The sequence below is a fragment of the Poecile atricapillus genome, chromosome 4, assembly GCF_030490865.1.
Source record: "Poecile atricapillus isolate bPoeAtr1 chromosome 4, bPoeAtr1.hap1, whole genome shotgun sequence".
Lineage (NCBI taxonomy): Eukaryota > Metazoa > Chordata > Aves > Passeriformes > Paridae > Poecile > Poecile atricapillus.
This window is the reverse complement of record NC_081252.1, coordinates 10,587,275-10,605,155: the sequence shown is the minus strand read 5'-3', so window position 1 is coordinate 10,605,155 and position 17,881 is coordinate 10,587,275. Positions and strand designations below refer to the sequence as shown.

Below are 17,881 nucleotides of genomic sequence, written 5' to 3'. Positions count from 1 at the left end.
AAGTGAGGCCTCTGTTTTCACTAAGTCTTTAAGTCTTCAGGTTACACTCACTGAGTGGAGCCTGAAGCAGGCGGATTTCTTTTCTGTGTTTGGTCCCTGTACACCTTTTGAATCATTTCAGTGGAAAGATTTTTCCCGACCTGCTAATTTATCATTCATTAACTCAAGAAAGGAGGGTTTTCCCTTTCTTCCTAACAAGCCATTGCTTACTGCCTTATGCTTTGGAGGTGCCAATTCCTCTTGTTCATAACTTGGACACTTCTTAATTGCCCAGCCAGGTAAAAATCTTTTCCATACTGATGTTATTAACTCTTCAAGGTGTAACTCTGCTCCCTGATGCACCCTAGAGCTTGGAGTATCCAAATCCCAGACAGAAGCTTTTTCACTTAATTTGATGGCCATATTTTATAGACTACTATAGTTGTAATTGATTCAAACAAGTTGTTCCTGACTCTTTTTGAGATCAAGCCCAAAGGTAATCAATAACTCGGTAGTATTAATAGATGTGAGGTATGTTGCCTCCTTACTTCTTCTAAATTTAGGCTTTTGAGAAACACCCTAACAAACTCTCATCCACTTCCCCCTCCCATCTACTAAGAACCCTTTTTCTTTCTGCTGATGCTCTTTCCTTCCTTGCACTCACTTCTTTATTCTCTTTCTTCTTCCCTATTTCCTGCCTTACTTCTTTTTCCTAATCTATCCCCTGCTGCCAGACTCTGATTCATTATCCCTGTGAGATGAAGCTGCATTGGCTGAGGAGATGTGGGGGAGGCCATCTCTTTAGCCCTTTAACTCCAGCAGGGATTGTGAATCAGAGCTCTCTGCTGCTGTAGTTCAGTCTCACATAGTAATGTAAACTGGAGCTGATGGCAACTCCATTAGTATGACAGCCTGAGCTGCCTCAGCTGAGCAGTAGATGTACCACCTGTTCTGCTGCTTCTGTGGTGGGGATTCTCTGGAAGAGCCTCTGGAAGAGTCAAGGAATAGGTAACGGTGCATCATCTTTCCTCTCCTCCATGAGCTGCTAGAGCATGAGAGTCAGGGTCTTTGGGCTTTCCTTTCTTTCTTCCAAAAACTGATTCTACAGCCTCTTCAAAATTATCATTCCTTGCACAGTCTTATGGTCTAACACCACTAAGTAAAAAAGTCCATACTCACCTCAAACCACCCTACCTGAGCATGGGAAAAATAAACCCATTGCCTAAAGTCTGCTGCTGTGCATCTCCAGAGATAGAAATGAAAACCAAGCAAATTCTTAATCCGCACCTAATTAAGGACCATTGTTACATTCCTGTCTTCCCCTCATATTCCCTGTTATCATCAGCCCCCAGTTGTCAGAGGGAAGAGAGATGGAAGGAAGGAGGGATGGAACTAGATGGTCTTTAAGGTCCCTTCCAGCCCTATTCATTCTAGAGTTCTATGATTCTCCAGGGGTGGTACTGCAGGGACACCAAATCAAAGCTCTCCTTTGCTACCCTGTTTCCTTCCCTCTTTATCCAAACTAACCCCTGCCCCAATAGCGGTGGTGATACATTAAATATAACAAACTTGCATCGATTTTATTGCCCACTTTTTTTATTATTTAGGCTGATCTCTGGTTACTTGATTGCTCCCTGCCCACTGCCTGTGAGGAGCCTTGCACCCCTCTGGCCATATCCTGACTCTGTGCCTCAGGCTGGTGCTAAAATCCACCCCTGAGGTGGGGTAGTTGAGGTTCTTATTAGCAGATGCCTTGGGATGCATTAAACAACACTGAGTGACCTGTGTGTACATATAGGAATATATGCCAGGTTTATTCTGGAACAACTTGGTTGCAAAGGAAAGGAGGTATGTAGCCATTTTGGTTAGTAAAATTGGAAATATGACAACTCAAAATGTACAAAAATACCTCTTAAGAGATGTAAGGTTCCAAGTGGGTATAAGGAACAGCTTCTTAATCACGGGAGCAGGCAGGCAGCAGAACAGGCTGCTCAGAGAGGCTGTGCAGGCTTCATCCTTGGGAGCGTTCAGAAATTGGCTGGACCATCCTGGTCTAACTTCAGAGCTGACACTGCTTTGAACAGGAGGTTGGATCAGAGCACCCTGAGGTACCTTCCAGCCTGAATTTTCCCATGGTTCTTGTGTCTCTTGTTGTTCTCCAAGACTGCTAAATTTACCTCACCATATCAAATTGGGAGAGAATAATAAATTAAAATAAAATGGTTTACTCTGAAGAAAGGAAGTGGCAAGAAGCAGGGATTGAATATGTCCCATTATTTGATTTTATTATTAATGGAATCTGTAATTTTCCTTTTGAATCTTCATGAATGTAGTAGAGAGGTAGGGGAAAAAATTAATAGGAAAATGTGGAAATTTAAATTTTGTTTCTTCCTATGTGTTCCGGTACATTTTCCTAGGTACAATCTGTACAAGCTGGCTGCTGTTGTTTGAATTCTTTTATGAATTAAACCAGAAGTAAATGGTATCTGAGTTTGTTTTGTACCTTGTTATGTGTGGAGGCAGATAGAAGGAGACTATTCAGGATATGGTTGACGTTCAGAATGCTTAATTGTAATTGTTTTGTTTTTTAAAAATTTTCCCTTATTTTTACCTATCATTATTTCTGCTACTTATGCAGAAAAATGAGACGGTTCAGCTCCCCTTTTATGTAGTCAGACACATCTATTTTATTTTCTGAAGAAGAACAAAAAAGAGAAAGTACCAAGAATTAAGTTCAGATGACAGATGTTTATGTGGCTAAACTCTCAGTTTGGTTTAAATAACATAGCGAGGAGTAGGAAGGAATGTAACCTTTTAAGCTTTTCTTTGTTTACAGATACGAGGAGAGAGAACAGTAAATAAGTCCGAGTTACAGTATGCCTTTAAAAAATCACATGATATATCACCACCATATGGAAGCCTGCATGCCCTTTCCCATAGGGACGTGCCACTAGAAAGGGATTTATAGGCTGCTAGCTCATAATGCAGAAATATTTACAATGGGTTACCAACTTTGCTGTGACTGTTCCTAAAATTCCCTCTGGAACAGCACCCATGGCAAGCCAAGGGTGACACTGCTTGATTTTCATTGAGCATCTCAGTCCTTACATGTTTTGCTGAGCCCAGGGCTCCAGGCAGTACAGGGATTGTTCAGATCCTGCAAGGAATCACAGTACTCTGAGAAATGTTTACTGTTTCTGGGAAATATGAACTATAAACAAATGTATACTGTCAGCCCGAGAGGGACAGGTGAGTTGGGACTGCATGCAGGCCTTGGCTGTTAGATAGTGACTGTAATCTAAAGGCAGGTGTTTGGAGTGTACTTTTGTAGGGAAAAGAAACTTTCTAGGTCTGCTGTAGCATTTGGTTTGAGATTTAAATGCCAGTGCTCACCAGCAGTGAGGTAAAGCATTTAATGTCACTGCATTTTTGGGGAGAACTAATTTCAACAAATTGATCACTGCTTATTTGCCAAGAAAGTTGTTAGGGATCAGGTGAGAAGCCAAGAGCAGATCTATTGTTTTCATGGTGCAAAATCCCCATGATTTAGTTATTTTTACTTTATTTTTACATGGTTAAGCCATGTCTTCAATTCCAGGAAATGGTGCTTTTGCCATCAAGCCTTCAAATTGCAATTATATTTTTTAGCTAATAAAATTACCTCTGGTAAAGAACATGGGATGGTTTAAAGGAAGACCGTGGATGAGAATCTGAACTGCAACAGCTGAAACTTGAAACAAAAGCATCATTGTAACATAAATAAATTGTTGGTACAGTGCACATATAGTAATTCAGCTCTGTAAAATAAATGATAATAAATTCTGTCCCAGTTTTCCCTGTGATTTAGGCTCTATATTAGCTAGAAATGTGGGATATTTTCTTTTAATATATGTTATGACACCCAAATTTTTAAGATGTGGCTTCTAGGTTTTGTTGTTTTTAGGTGTATTTGCCTGACCCTTTTAGGCATCATTCCACATTATACTTAATTTTCTGCCTGTGATTAGACTAATTTCTATAAAATGTGTTACTTGAAACGTGTGTAAATATTCACTGTAAGATTCAAGTTTAAGTTTTATTAAAGAGATTGATAAAAGAAGAAAAACATAAGGTGAGTGTGTTAGACTGCAGATTCTTCTGGGTTCAGCCACCTCCTAAGGTCATTAGTGCCTAATGCTGTAAACAAAACCTTGTTAATGTGTGAGCTTTTGTGGCTCTAATGATTTTATGTGCCATGTAGGCTGCTGCATGAAAAAAAAAATTGATATAATCCTGGTTATTTATCAATGTGCAATTGTGTAAAGTATACCTAGAAGCCAGGTTTGCAAAGGGAGGTAATAGCTGGAGTGATAAAACTAGAAAAAGCAGCCAAGTGTGAGAGGTCTGAGACTTTTCATCTCAGCTGAAAAGCTTTTCCGATTCACAGAGTTTGTAAAATGGTCTTGTACAATAAACACCCCTCTCTAGAGAACATGAGTCCTAGCCTTTCTAAAGAGAACTAATTTAGATTTAAAAATAATCAGGCTAAATTACATTGGACTCTTTTCATGGTAATGATGATTTCTGTCATGGTGAAAATGCTGCTGGAGCCAAGTTAATGATTTTGTGGGTGTGGGAGCAATCCTCTTGAACCAGAGGTTTGTACCTGGCTACATTTGGGCTACCATTTTAGGACAGGATATAGAATCTTCCTTTTGGATTGCAATTTATCACTTTCTTTTCCGTACTAATAGTTGCTACTGTTGCTGCTTTCTATTCCACACGTGCTCAACAGACAAATGTAGACAATTAACATTCTTGACTTTTAATTCTTTTTACATTTTAAGCCTGGTCATGATCTGCCACCTAAGTGTTGGTAGTACTTATGAGTGCTGGAAAAAACTCTTGCAGGTAACTACTTGAACTGGGACAGGGAAAAGGGGGAGAGTCCTTCTGAGCTGATTCAGAAGGAAAATGGAGAAAGATCACCTCATTAATCTGTGGGAGAAAAGCAGGGAGGGAGGACCTCAGTGCACAGCAGAAAGAGCTTTAGATGGTCATTTGAGGTAGATATGTATACAGAAGCAACTGAAAAATAATCACATGTGTAGTATTTATTTTATACAGAGTGAGGCAAATTAATCAGCAACAAAATGATCTAGATGACTGCTGTCTTGTATATACATGCTTCAAGCCTATAACCCCTGATGAAGCTCTTTTGGCTTCATGAATAAAACTCCACAATGGACTTGGTGGCAGCTGGACAGCAAAGTGTAATGGCGGTGCTGGGAGTTGCTTTATATGGCAGAAAATAAAGCTCTAGCTGGAGAGGGGATTTTCAGAGCATCATGCCAGTGTATTTCAGTGATCCAGAGCCCTGATTTAGCCATCTAAGGGGATTCCTGATAGCATTTCTGCTATTGCTGATACCTATACTTGCCAGCAAAGGCCCAAGACACTATCATATAATTTTCCCCAATGAAGAGAAGCCTGGGAAAAGTTAGATGAAGGGATGTGATCAATGGCTGGCTTTTATTGATGGTTGTGGCATATGAGCATTCATGGAGCCAGACTGATGGCAGCTTTCTGCTTTGACAGGATTAAGGATAAACGTAAATGGGCCTGTAAAGCTGGTTTGGGGATCTGATTAAACAATTCAGTTGATTTTAATGTAGAATTCATTAACTAAAGAGTCTGAAGTCAGTCACTTCATCACACCTTTAAAATACTAATATATTTCCTCTGTGTTGTGGAAAGATATGGAAATTTTATTCTGGGAGTAAGAAGAAAATCCTCTGGAAAAAGAAGACATCTATTCAAATTTTATTGAAAAGGAAAAAAAAATAATTTCATTTTCCTTGCAATAATCCTCCACTCCAACTATGTAAACTTGGTATTTCTTTTTCTCTTATATCAAGCAGATCTGATCTTCACAGTACACAGTCCCTAAACAATTTTACCATTAGATTTTATTTCCTAGGCTCATTTTATGAAAGTATTCACTAATCTTCAAAAAACAACTCTGCGCTGTATGAAGCCACTTATGCCTTGCTGGTTGGTTTCTTTAAGGAGAGGGTTTCTGTGGCCCCAGAAACAGCTTATTTGGGCATCAGAGCAGCCTTGACTTCTGTGCAGTCTTCAGATCATTGTGAAGACAAGCTGGATGACTTGCTTTGGACCTACTATGAGTTTTCACATTTATAGTTTTGTTCTTTAGGCCGCTGTTGCTGATGCCTTGGAAAAGAGCCAACCAAAGTGTGCTTTTTTTATTTCTCTTTTGTCATGGAAAGAAGCTGGTAGAGGCCAGGGCTGTAATGTAAATGTAGTCACAGAAGGGCTTCTGAGACAGGACTCTGGTCTTTGGCAAATGAAACCCTCATGCTATTGCAGATAGAGAGTTTGAAGCAAGTTAACATTATTTCCCAGAATTTTTGTAAAGTTTCAGATTATAAATTCCACACAGAACTTCAAGGTGATTCTGAGCTACTCATTCTGTGGTTTTATAACCTAGAAGCCTTGAAGGCTCTGGAGAGAATGAAGAGGACCCTCAGCCCCTGCTATTTTCTCATCTCCTGCTACCATGGGGATTTGTAATATTGTTCTGTTCTTCTAGGCTCTAGTAGGACAAAATCTGGAAATCACTTATGTGTGTTTGGAAGGAGCCTATTTGCTTTTATTATCAGTTTGTTTAATTTAAGTGTGTTTCTCCAATGCTTTTGGGAAATTTCATTATTACAGTTTATGTGGCTGGTTAATCTCAAACTCAGTCTAGACAGCCAGGAGTGCATGTCTTGTCATTCTCCCTGCCAGTTCATGGTATTTGTAAAGCATTCCTCACAAGATGATATGAATAACACTTTCTTTCAGATTTTCATTCTGTCTTGGACTTGACCTCTGGAGTTCTTGGTTTTATGCAGTGTTAGTAATCTCCATTTCGCTGGGATAAGCAGAGGACTCACATGAACACAGAGATGTGTGTTTTCCCTGGAACTTCTAATTCAATTTACATGGTGGAGCTTAGCTTGGATTTAGATGCTAAACTTGTATGGACATAGAAAAGTTTTTTAAAATTTTTAACTTCACAGCTGTACTTATCATCAGAGACTGCCAGTCAAATCAGTCTGTTTTGATTTCTCTGAAGTGAGTCTTGTTTGAGTTTGTCAGTGGATTCAGTGAAATTGAGTTGGAAATCCAGGATTTGTCTCTTTGGAAGGCTGCAATTCCATGAGATAATCAATCTCTTTCTAGGACAGTCCTCTTTGTATAGGTTTTCTTGTTTATTTTAATTTTTAAAAGCCACATGATACAATGCCTCACTGTACTAAAATTTTACCTTTCCAACTACCTTTAGGGGATAACTTTTAACTTGAGGAAACCTTTTCTGGATCAAATGTATTTCACTACCCACAGACAGTATAAACAATGACCTGAGCAATGTGAAGTGGTTGCTGAAGGAATATAAATGGGACAATACACTCATGTGCTATGTGGGTTATTAGAAATACCATCAATGTGTGTTTTTACAAAAATAAACGATGTTCTTTACCTTTTGAGATTTTGTGGTTCTGTGAAACTTTCCATAGGTATTTCCCAGATGTAGCTTCATGGGTCCTGTTGGAGGAAAGGGCTCCTCCCTCCTATGTAAGAAATGTAGCCAGTGGCTCACTGTGCTTGGCCTTGCACCAGAGAAGGTCTCTTCTCTCTGCTTTTTTCAAACAGAACGTGATACTGATGCTGTGTGTGGTTTCAGTGCACTGTGGAAGTCTCACTACACCTCCAGAAGTACCTCTCTACTCAAGGTACAGAGTGCAACTTCAGAGAGCAGGTAATTGCAACACAGGAGAATGTCTAAATAGACACCCTTTGAAATGTGTTTCAAAGCATGTATTTTGTTTGAGCAGGATCTTACAGCATTTGTATATGGATTGCTGGATTTTCTGGGGGAGGTTCAGCATCTTTGTCTTGAGAAATGCTGCCTGTGCTTGTGGTACTATTACCTGGCATCTCACCTGCTGGATGGATCCTGTTTAAATTCAGGGAATAGCTCTGTGAGCAAGTTATTGTCTGGTTAGCTGCAACATGAGCTGTTTTATACTGTGAACTGTGTAAGTTTTAAAGATTAGCTCCTTTAAATGACTCTGCATTTTCCATGGAGTAGGAACCTGCTACACAGTACCTTATGGGTGTGTCTGCACCTCAAGACTGTGGGACTCACCCTCTTCCAGCTGAATGAAATTTCATACATTTTTGAAGCAGTTTTTAGAGGCATGATTAGATGGAGAAATAGAGTGGGCACTGAAGTGCCCAGTAGAAGCCTAACTGAAATAAACCAGTTAAGCACATTCTCTAACTCCAGGGTTCTGAATGTGTTGACTGAACTGAGCTACACAGCATATATGAACACAGGTGGTGCCTTGCCTTTGGTAATTTGTCAAAAGTGTGAAGTTAGCAATTCCCATTAGGATTTCTAGAATTCTCAGGGTAGCTTCAGTCATTGCTAGTTTTTTTTCTCTAAATGAGAGTCTGGGCACCACCTTTAAAATTAGTGTGTTATGAAACTGACCTGAAATCTAGGATTTGGCTTTATTGTACTCTAAATTGCCATTGGCCATAAACAGCCTTTTTACCTTGGAGAAATAGCTTTGGTTCAACAGAAGCCTGATTACAGTCCTAAAGTTTTGAATGTTGCCTGTATTAGCTAAGTCATGGTAGAGGAGATGGGTCCTGATTCTACAGATGGTTGATATTTCTCTGTTTTCAGCTCAGCTTTTAAGTATAAAAGAGTGTTAGATGATGATGACAATGAGTTTCCTGAGTAGCTATAAAGCTCTCAGTGTTTTTTTGTTTTTTTTTTGTCACACACATTTTCACTGAAATCTGCTAGGGACAAGGAGCTAAAGGTCAGAAGGCCATGGAGTCTTGTCCAGCTCAGGTTGCCTTCACTGCCTTTGGCTGTGTTGAATGTGAGGTTCTAGCATCCCTAAAATCTCTCTTCTCTCCTGCATTGAACTTTGAGAAACTTTTTCTGACTTACAGGTCTCCTATTTCCTCTTTTTTTCTGTGTTCTGTGTTTGGGAATGTCTCACTCCCCTAACATTTTTCTTCATTATGCTTTGCTGTGACATGGGAGAATAAGTATTGTTTTGTATATCTCTCAGCCCAGATAAACTCATTAATCTTAAAAAATATTGTGTACTAAGACAATGATGAGATGAGCAGAGAGCAGCAGTGTTACTCTGCAAATAACCTCTCACATTCATAATTATCTTGAAACCCTCCTTTGAAGGATTACTTTCTCAATGATAGGAAATTTTCTAAGCTTTTCTCGTTTTTCTTTTTTATAGGACATCTCTGTTTCCTTGGAGCTTTCCTGAAGCTCAGCTAGGTAATGACAATTTGCTTTTACTTTGACAGTCTTTTCACATTCATGTATGTCCTTCTCAGAAATGAGTGGGATTGTGGGTAAGGAATTCCAAGGAGTCATCTGTAAGGTATGGTTTAGAAAAGTCCTCTATGTTATGTTTCTCAAATGAATTGCTGGGCAATGTGGACAATGGGGCCAGGTATATTGGATTTCTTGATAGCCATTAACATTTTTTGAGACCAAAAAGCTGCAGTATAAATTCAATACTGTGGATAAGTACGTACATTGGATAAACACACTTCTTATTTCAGAATATACATAGATTTTGTTGTGTGAAAAGGGTAAAAAAGGAAGTTTTTCTTTTGCCTTGGTTCATATGGAAGTGAAATTGGTACTTATGACCTGTACTGTAGTCCATAGGCCCCCGTGCTCTGTGACAGACTGAATATGCCTGTGGAAGTATTCTGGAAGTAGTCTCATTTACATACATTAAAAAAGTCTTGTACTTCTGCCTCACAGACAAACCTTCTGAATTCTAGGTGCCTAAAGGCAGGCTTTCTTACCCACGTAGGAGTTAACTTTTCATTGTAGTAAATCATCTACGCTCCAAGGAGCTCTCCAGTTAGAGCTGATGGCTCACTCATCTGTTATCTACTACAGCTAAAATCAGTGTCTTTTTTTTTTTCGGTTTGCTTTCTCCCCTCATTCCCCTGTCCCCAGTCAAGTGCCTGAACACAATGTGCACCAATTAATTGATGGCAAGTTCCAATTAGAAGTCCAGAGCAGACTTAAGAGTCCAAGGCACATGAGACCAGGATCAGATTGTGAACAGAATTCAGGCACCTTGTTCATGTACTCTGAGCTGAGCTCACCTTTGAGCTTCAACCCTGAGCTGATGTGACAGTATTTAAGGAGGCAACAGCTGCAGTTCTTAGCAAGGCAGTTGCCCCACACCCCCAGCTTTTAAATTTGTGATGTTTGAAACTGATTTCAGCATCCAGTTATGAGAAGGCTATATTGGCTGCTACTTTCATTGTACAGGTGAGAAGGCTTAAGCTCTGTGGAAGTGATATTCTGCTTTTTCACAGATGTCTTGTACAAGCCAGAGAGAAACTCCTATATCCTAACTCAAATATATGAAATATATGAGATATTAAATTGAAATATATAAAATGCATCAAATATATGAGAGTCAAGAAAATCTATGACCCAGTTGCATTTCAAAGCTATTATTTTCACCTTCCAGAAGCAGTTTTCATTTCTCAGTGGTGAGCAGCCATCTTAAGGTACAATAAAAAGTATGATGTGGGGAAAGAGAAACTGTCTTGTTTAAGTGGCGATGAATTTCAAGCCTTTGCTTGGAAGTTTTCCTCAAAGACTATCACAGTGATGGAATACCATCAAGCCACAACAACTGCCACCTTCTGCATCAGGAAACAGCTATGTTCCCATCCTTGCTGTTGAAACTAGTGGTTAGCTATTGCCAATTGCTTTTTTTTCCTGTTCATACCAGGAAAACTCAAAATTTCTCTGTCAGTAAGTTGGAAATGAATCTGACATTTAAAATCCTTTCCCTGCCAAAGTCCAATCTGATAAAAAGCCCCTCTGAGCAGACACTAATTAGATGACAAATTTAGAAGCCTAACAGAATGCACAATCTCGTAAAGACAAATTAACTCAGTCTTTGATGCTGCCTCAGAGCAACTTTCAAATGGACAGACACCTGTGAGGTGTGACACCCTGCTTGCATTACATGCTTTTATTGGTCTAGGTGAGAAAGGAAATATGTCATTGTACCCTAAGAAGGTACCTTTCACTGTATTCTCATTTTACAGTAAAAATGTGCAAAACACCATATACTTTTCCCTCAGGTTGTGATTGGAAACATGTTTTATTATTTTACTTTGTAATGGTTATGTTCTTAGAGAATGAGCTAGTTCCCATGCATGGCTGTAGGAGTGAATGATGTTTGAAGAGGCAAGCTTCTGCTTTATTATTCTATTTGTAAGAGGCATCACAATGCAGTCAAGGGAGTAGAAGTCCTTTTGTGATCAGGTTTAACTGTAGATTTGTTGCACAGGCCTCTTTACTCATTCAAGACCTATGACTCCAATGAGTCATGTCTTTGTTATCCTCACTTTTTCACAGTTGGCTTCTTCCTTTCTTTCTTTGTCTCTTCAGTGTGCTTTTTTCCTTTAAGTTTTATGTTTGATCTGCATTTTATAAGATTATTCAATTTTGATTTATCCAGATGGTTGAGTAGAAAACCTGTTATTTTCATGGGACAGATTAAGTATGCACAGAGTTAAAAAATCACATTATGCTAATAGGACTATCTAGGGGCAGAGAGTAGAATATACAGTCTCAATAATGAGCAAATTGTCCAAAGAAATCCATTGAAATGTTGTTTTTAAAGAGAAAATAATTATGGAAAGAGTGACTTTCCGTGCAGATGTTAATCCACAAAAGTTCAGCCTAGGGTTAAAAACTGTCTCATTTGTTTAGGGCTGTGTTTGGTAATAACAATTCTGTCTGATGCTCAGTTTCTATGGAGAGATGTTTGCTTTCCTTTTTTTTTTTTTTTTTTTTTTTTTGATAACTCACTTCATATTTAGGTCAGATTAATTGTCTGAAAAAAGTTGGTAACTTCTGTAATGGCCAGGGACACCTGTGGTGAGCTTCACCAGTAAGTGAAAAGATCTCCTCCATTAACCAGTACACCTACACTGGAATGTGCAAACAGCTTCTCACAGTGACAGACAGGAATTTCTACTCTAATATTAACCATTAGGACAAAAAAAATTAAAAAAATAAGAAGAAAATCAGGCATAAAGAAACGTTTCATCCAAATGAATTTGTTTTCCTAGCCGTTTGAATGGATTCATGACTTAAACTGTTTAGCAGATTGACTTGCTTAAGAAATACAAGTGGTTTCTAGCTGACACATAGGATTTTATGAAGTGATTGATCACAGCTGCCAATTGCCAAGTTCAGTGGGATGTTCTGTTTTGGCAGCCCCCACAGTATGTGCATGTGAAAAAGGGGGGGTGAGGGAAGTGACAGTGGAGGGGGTAAATGGTTTGCAATTCAGTTAATGTGATTTTAAAAGTATCCAAAATTCAAATGTGTCTGCTTTGTAAAGACAAACTTTCTGTGTTGGTCAGGCTTTTACTGTATCTTGGGGTTTTTTTTTTGGTGTTTGTTTATTCTGTTAAGTTTTTGAAGTGAAAATCAGAAGCCTGGTCAAAGAATGGGAAAGGAAATACGGAATAACTATTGTGTGCATTTTTTCCACCATTATTCCTAAGTGAAAAATAGTCATTTAACTTTTATGATTTGTCAGCTTCTATAGGGAGGCAAGAAACCAGGAATTTAATCTTGCTCTTGTTGAACTCAAAGGGAGTTTACCATTAATTTCTGTTGGAGAACAATCATGCCCTAAGTCAGCAGATGAAATAAATAATGTTTAAGTCTTTAGCTTGCTATTAATTCATGATTATTTGTCTTGTCATTCAGTAGGTGGGAGATTGACAGATCAGATGTTTTATTCCCAAGTGTTGCTATGGACTTGAAGCAAAAAACTTGAGCGACTGCTCTGTGATCACTTTTACCCCCATAAAACAGAGAAAGTAATTTAATCTGATCTTCATACTCAGGAAAAGAGCCTGCAGAAGATGCAGGTGTTTGGGAATGTTGCGAGATAGAATGGGAATTCTTAGTTTGGAAGGGTTATGTAGCGGCCTAGGCATAATCATTGGAAGGGCAGAAAAATAGGAGGATACACACATAGATAATTGAAGTATATTTGACCTTTGTTAGATGTGATTTTCAGTGATTTGAGCCACATTTGTTGTGCTCAGGGCCTCATCCAGTGCTATTTGAATCAAGAGTCCAGCAGCAGGCTTTGCTGTAAGAACACAAAATTGCATTACAAATATTATATGTTTGGTCTCAGTAAATCCTGCAGGAACCAGGATCAAAAACTTTAGGAAACTCCTTGTACACTTCGAAGACACCCAGTATTTAACAGTTATTTAACCCCTTCGAGTTCCCAGCATTAAAACACTCCCAGAAAAATAAGTTTTATTAGAAACACAGCTATTTGTAGTTCTGGCCTTAAATTGAGGCTCTTTGTGAACTGTACATAGGGCTAGGAACTGGCTAACATGAAAAAATCCCAAACATTTGAGATACCACAATTTTACACACTCTTGTCTGTTTACATAAAAAAGTGGGATAAAGGAAAAAGAGTATCCCAGGCTCCTATGCCTGTTCTCTGGACATAATTTGGAATAGAAGGATGGTGGTTGTGCACCATTGCTAAAATAAGAGCAAAGGCATAAAGTTGAGGAAGTTTTATCTTTGTTCTGAGATGATTCAGTAACTGCAATTTTTTTTCCTCTGAGCAGTGAGTTGTTGAGTGGTTATGCCACTAAGAAAGAGACCATGCAGCTTGTGAACCCCAGAATTTTCTGTAAGCCTTCCTAGCTGTCTCTGATCATAGCTGTATGAAATTTCTCTTTGCCTAGAACTGCTTTTTATTTTTTAAAAAGCAGACAACCCTCCCTACAGCTGTTCAACAGAATTTACTCTGAAGGGAGGGCAGCAGGATCCAGTGGTCAGGATGGAAGCACATGATATATGTGGGCCTTGTTCTACAGGGACTCCATGCTGGCCTCTCAAAATTAAGCAGGAAATGGAAACAGAGAAGAAAAATTCTTGGATTCTGAGTCAGACTCGAGGGTTAAGTCATAGGCAAGACATAGATGCCCTCTAAATCTTTCTAGATAAGGTCATGGAAATTGGATGTGATGAAACAGAGCTCTTGGTCAGTGGAAAGTCCTTGTCTGGAGTCATGTGTGGTTTTTATCTGAAAGACTTGTCCAGAAAATCAATGTTTCTCTTGTCCCAAGCTGAACTGTACAAATGTTGCTTAGCTGAGGTCATTGAAACTCAAAGGGAAAGCTGCTTTGGAGACACCTTGCAGTATAATATTCTGCGATAATTTTCCTTTTGATGCCTTGATCTGAAACTCCTGCTGCTCATTAACACAAGACACAGAGTGCCTGAAGATCTGTCAAAGAGGAGGGTCTACCTCAGCTGGAAAACAGAATCCACCACCTGCATGTAAGGGGCTAAAAAACAAAGCAGCAAAAGAAAGCAGAAAGTCAAGTTAGGTCTGTTACTGGTTTGAGAGCCACAATATTTAAGGAAAAAACAACCAAACAAACCCAAACCAAACCAACAAACCAACAAACCAAACCAAAACAAAAACCAATAAAAAAACCCCAAAAACCAAAAAACAAACCTAGGAAAAAAGTGAGCTGATTTTCATGAAATGAGCAGATTTTCCTGAAACCAGCTGTCCTGACAGACTGACCAATGAGACATGAGAATGCTGCCTCTCAATACTACTTTTTAGGAAAAGCAACTTTTAATTCCCAGTTGACAATCATCATTCCCATTATATATAATTTATATATTATATATATATATATATATATATAAAGTTTATTTTTGTTAAAAATGTATTTTTTTTTTTTTTTTAATTCCCCTGAGAGAAATGGCAAATATTAAGGGGTCTTTGTGTTGGGTCTGCAGGGTAGTGTGGTACTACTGAAGATGTCAGTCCTCTGAGCTGGAGACTTCTGACCTTGCCTGTCTTAAGAAGCCCTGCTGGAAATTTCCCTGAGTTACCTCTGAAGAGGTTTGGTTTGACAGTCACGATTCTCATATTCAGAAACAGAATATAGAGTAATGTGAACACTGGGGAGCTGTTTCACATATAATGCTGATCTGAAATATTCTGTTTTACTGACTAGCTTAAGTATTTCTGTTTATTTTTGGGTAGCATATTCTTTCTTGGTGACATATTACAGTTCCTGGGTGGAGGGAGGAGATAAAATAGCAGAGTGAGTGAGTTGTATGGTACCAGTATCATAGAGTGTCATTTGATGTATTGCTCACTTTCAGCAGGCCTGGATAAATTGCAAGATCTGTGTAAAACTTGTAGCAATGTTCTGTCATATGCCTAGGTCAGATTCTGTTACAGAAAAAAAATATAATTTGACAAATGAAATGAGAGAAGCCATATAATATGAAACACAATTTCGGTATATGAAACCAAGTGTATAATACAAAGGCTTAAAAGGTTCAGTAATTTTTCTTACTTCTTTTAGAGATTGTTTGATGCCTCATTAATCTTCTGAAGGAACCTGCCAAATGACCAATTGGTGTTCTGAAATTAGAAAAATTAGTGACCTTTGTGCTCATTAAATATTTTCTTAACATCAGTTTGGTACATTTTCAGTCTGGGAGAATTTGATCTACCAAGGACATTATAGTACCCTACCAAATAAAAGACTCCTCAAGCATTTGTACTTTGTGCAAAATAATTCTAGTGCTAAATGCACGTATTTGCTACTTCATTCTCCAGACCTAGCAGAAAAGGCTGTTCTTAACTCGTGGTTGCTGGCGTAAGGTTACTTGTGGTTTTACTACCACAGAGTAGAATCCTAGTGAAGAGAAGGGACATTTGCAGACTGAGAGGAGAAAACATGGAACAAATTGCTTTGATTTATGTTTACAAGTTTGAATTAGAACTGTAACTTTAGTATTCCTGAAGACAAGGCCTTGAAAAAAAAGCTTACTGCCTTAAGAAAATGATCTTTTATAGTTGGAGTAACTTGATCTAATCCTTTATAGTTTATTCACCTACTGTTTAGTGTGTAGAGTGGAAGAAAACAAGTTCTTACTACCAGATAGGTCAGAATGATCTCTCTGTCTGCTATCCTCTCAGAAGTCACAGAATCATTTATTTTGAAAAGAAGATCTTTAAGATTGCTGAGTTACAGTTAACAGCAGTTAACCCAGCACAAGTCTGTCACTAAACCACGTCCCTAAGTGCCATACCTGCATGTCTTTCAAATACTTTTAGGGTTGGTGACTCCACCACCTCCCTGGTCAGTGATTCCAATGTTTGACAACCCTTTCAGTGAAGAAAGCTTTTCCAATGCTTGATTTAAACCTCTCCTGGTGCAACTTGACACCATTTTTTCTTGCTTGTTACCTTGGAGAAGACCAACCTCCACCTGGCTACAGCCTCATTTCAGGGAGCTGCAGAGAGTGATGAGGTTCCCCCTGAACTTCTTTTTCTCCAGCCTGAGCACACCCAGCTCCCTCAGATGCTACTCACAGGGCTTGTGTTCCAGAACCTTCCCCAGCCTTGTTGTCCTTCTCTGGACTCAGTCCAGCACCTCAATGTCCTTCCTGAACTGAGGGGCCCAGAACTGCATGCAGAACTTGAGGTGGGGCCTCAACCACATGGTCACAGAAAAAATGTATGCTCTTCCTAGTGAAGAACTCTGTGAGTCTGCTGTGTCTCAAATCAATCAGTAATTGGCTGTGTTTTCCATGAATTTTAATTATGAGAATAATTAAATAGATGTTGTGTCTTTTGATGTGTTGCATGATGAGAGGACAACTCCAAAGGGGCCTGGCTTGTTCATATAATGTACTATTTTGCAGCTGAAACTGTAATGTGCTTGCTTTATTTAACATCTGCTGTACTTCATGTGTGATTCATTAAACTGATGCCAGCTCTTTCAACTTGTCTCTCACCTGAAGACACTTTAAAAGGTAAGTAAAAAAAAAAGAAGTTTTTATGAACATGCCCATCCAGAAACAGAGGAAACAAAACCTCATATATTCCTCCTGTTTCTTTCCTTGGGTAAGGTGGTAATATTGTCTGCTCCCAGAACTCCTGACTGGAATAGTGAGGAGTGGATAGTGCAGACTGTGAGGTGCCCCATGGATGTGAAAGTGTGAAGGGAAATGGGGTAGCTCATGTACAATCAACTGATATAATTGCAGAAAATCTCAGATCAAGAAGGCTTGTCAGCCTTCCTTCTTAGCTGCAGTTTTGTCAAATCAAAGATGTTCTTTCTTCCCACAAATCCTGCTTTTATGTTTTTCCTCTGACTTGTGGCAATGCCACCACGGTGTCTACACAGTGCAATGACAATTGCATAAACTTATTTTGATTCTTTACTTGCAAAGTTACTTCTAGTGTTGTAATGCATTTCTTATTTCTTACACAAGCACCCCCCTTGCTTGCTGAAATCTGATAGTAAAAGTGAGCTAATCAGGAACTCAGCTGAGATCAGAACATGAATGAGGCATATTAATATACCTGTCTTGTGCAAAGAAAAGATTAATGCAGTGCTCTTGTTTTTCCTAAGTGAAAGGAAATGTAGCTAAATACAAGTACCTGTCATGTACAACCTTGTAGCCATTTGACAGAGCTGCTGCTTTTGCACTCCAAGTTTTGACTGAAGTTCTCATCAGCCTTGTAGATACTTCTCTAAATTTCAGGACAGAGCATCTTATAATTTATATTTGCTGTTGAATATTTAAATATTTAAACAATATGTGCAAGTGTAAGTTTTCCTTTCTCCATATTTGAACTGCACATAGCTAGAATTGTGATAGAAATTAATCCAGTGCATTTCAGGCATGCCAGAAAGAGGAGAAATATAGAGTTCAAACTAAAAACATCCA

General features: G+C 38.8%; 1 long non-coding RNA gene across 1 annotated transcript; it reads left to right on the top strand.

The window, feature by feature from the left end:
• Positions 1–7,698: 7,698 nt before the first annotated feature.
• Positions 7,699–14,990, top strand: LOC131578551 (uncharacterized). Its single transcript, XR_009277522.1, has 3 exons — positions 7,699–7,783; positions 9,303–9,343; positions 14,924–14,990. It is a non-coding gene; the product is annotated as an uncharacterized LOC131578551 (long non-coding RNA).
• The last annotated feature ends 2,891 nt before the right edge of the window (positions 14,991–17,881 follow it).